Genomic DNA, 2,500 nt, shown 5'->3' with positions numbered 1-2,500 from the left:
AAAGTTAGAACTATGGATTTGATGTTGGCCGCGAATTCAGAGCATTACGTTAACGTTAGCCTATACTGTACATGGTGTCAGTGTAACGTAGCCTAGGCTACTCTTACAAATATTACAAATATTTGGCAAAGTCTCCTGGTTCAATTGTTTTCAGTTTCATAGAAACGAGGGTGTTGCATTTGCAGTGACTACAAAATCCAACCTAATAACATTAGGCCTACTGTACCAAGGCATCGCATTGGATGTTTCTCCACTTGTTCTAGTCACGTATCTGGCAGCTAATCCATGTAGTGAAAAGGGATAGGCTACCGTTCAAAAGGAGGCCTACAGATGTTTTATATACATAGGATAGCTATGTATGACCGTGATGTAGAGGGCAAGAAAGTATAATAGTCTCTCTCATGTGCTCATAACTTAGGTTATTATCAGGTTACTTGCTCATGATTTGCAGGTAGCAACTTACAAATGAGGTAGCCTATTGCTTGCCATAATGGTAATAAAAATATATATTACTAGTAGTAAAATATTCAAATATTTAGTGTTTACCTTACTCAGCACTGAAACCTGTCAAACTTTTTTCAAGGTCCTTCATCACATGAATTAAGATTCAAATTTAATTTCTGGGCACCACAAAGTCAGACCTCAACACCTTTTTTTAATGTAAGATTGTTCTTAGGTCACATATCAATCAAATCATAACAACTGCAATGGTATGGTTTTTAAAATCATGTGTAGTAGGCCTAAGTGTAAATGTGTGTGTCTGAACATGCTTTAATGAGCTTACACTGTAATGAGCTGAATTTGAGCTTACAGTTCTTTCACCAACCTAACTTACAAAATAGATACTTTATCTTAGTCCTCAGATAGAGGAGGGTTGCTGTTTGCTCTGTTAAGGTATTTCTGTCCCTTCCAAACTGCATTGAAATGGGATGTTTAGCAGCCAGAATTTCAAAATGTCCAGGGGGAGAAATCTCAGGCCCCCTCTAACATGACCCCCCCCCCTCCCCCCAAAATGCCTGATTGTGCCCCCCCTCCCCTGAATTTTGGCTTGCATGACGCCCCTGTCTACACACACACACTAATGTCCACAGATATAAACTCAAAAGGACACACACACACACACACACACTGGTGTCCACAGATAAAAACTCATAAGGACACACACACACACACACTGGTGTCCACAGATAAAAACTCATAATGGGACACACACACACACACACACACACACACACACACACACACCGGTGTCCACAGATATAAACTCATGAGGACACACACACACTAGTGTAGTTGCCGAAGAAACATGTAACTGTAGGGCAGGTTTGTGTAAGTGAGCATTGATTTGAAACTGAAGAATATATTTGTAATGGTCAAATATTTGTAACTGTAGGATGATTTGTAGCTGTAAAACAGATCTGTACCGTAGAACAGATTTGTAAGTGTAGTGCATATTTTTAATATTGACAGTTACTTTTCACAGAAATAATTTCTACAGTCTCATGTGGTGATTACACACATACAAAGCCTTTGAGTGTGATTTGATTCCATAAGGGATGCCGTGGTGCGTATACTCTCTAACCCTCACAGCCTGGCAGGAGGGTTCCGTGGTAGAACACTAGAACACACACACACACACTGTACAAAACAAAAAACGGTTCGGAACATGGCACTTTGGATCGGAGCTTGAACCTGAAAACAATCATTTTTCCTGCGAACCGGAGTGGGCGTGTCACTTCCTGCGAACCGGAGTGGGCGTGTCACTTCCTGCGAACCGGAGTGGGCGTGTCACTTCCTGCGAACCGGAGTGGGCGTGTCACTTCCTGTGAACCGGAGTGGGCGTGTCACTTCACCGCTCAGAGGGGAGAAGACTAACAGCATGAGTTTTCCGTCCTTAGCAACTGTTGCCATGAGTAAACAAAACTAGTCAACTAGCATTACACTGCAGACGTTGACTAGCATTTTAAACAGTTCATTTCTGCCGTTCTTTACGGGACAATCTATTCTCCGCTTTATGCATCTCATTAACTTTTGTTTTGCATGCAACACCCATTGTTGATGACGCATCCCTTGGTTCGGTTCTAAACTGGTGGAGATGTGGGCTGGTTCACTAGATAGTAGTGGTGTCAACAATAATCGATTCGGCGATGTACTGCAATGCAGGGCATGCACGATTCAGCATCGATGCGGCAACGTGCCATAATCGATTATGTCACTGTTTATTTTCTGGCCTTGAGTGGACAATAAAGTTGTGAAGTTTCAATTACTTCTGGGGGCAGTTCCGGAGCAACGTTGTAATGACATGCGCAGCCTGTAGCTACATGCTAAGCGGCAGCACTAGCTAGCATAACAACAACACTAAAGAATCAAGATGACGGAGGGAGATGACCGCGATAGACGGGTAATTAAAAAAGCACCCAAAGCCTGGAAAGCGGACATCTGGGCACATTTCGGATACTACTAATTTAATGAGAAACTAGACAAGACGTACGCGGTGTGT

The 2,500-nt window shown here is 42.4% G+C and overlaps 1 protein-coding gene across 1 annotated transcript in view; it reads right to left on the bottom strand.

The window, feature by feature from the left end:
- The window catches only part of gata4 (GATA binding protein 4), a 26,108-nt gene that overhangs the window by 3,882 nt on the left and 19,726 nt on the right, over positions 1 to 2,500 (bottom strand). The window lies entirely within an intron of this gene.

Source organism: Alosa pseudoharengus, unplaced genomic scaffold (assembly GCF_046254945.1).
Source record: "Alosa pseudoharengus isolate Yale_2024_CS ecotype anadromous, Long Island Sound unplaced genomic scaffold, YU_APseudo_1.1 YU_APseudo_1.1_scf_7, whole genome shotgun sequence".
NCBI lineage: Eukaryota > Metazoa > Chordata > Actinopteri > Clupeiformes > Clupeidae > Alosa > Alosa pseudoharengus.
The sequence above is the reverse complement of the archived record's forward strand: the minus strand, read 5'-3'. Positions and strand labels throughout refer to the sequence as shown.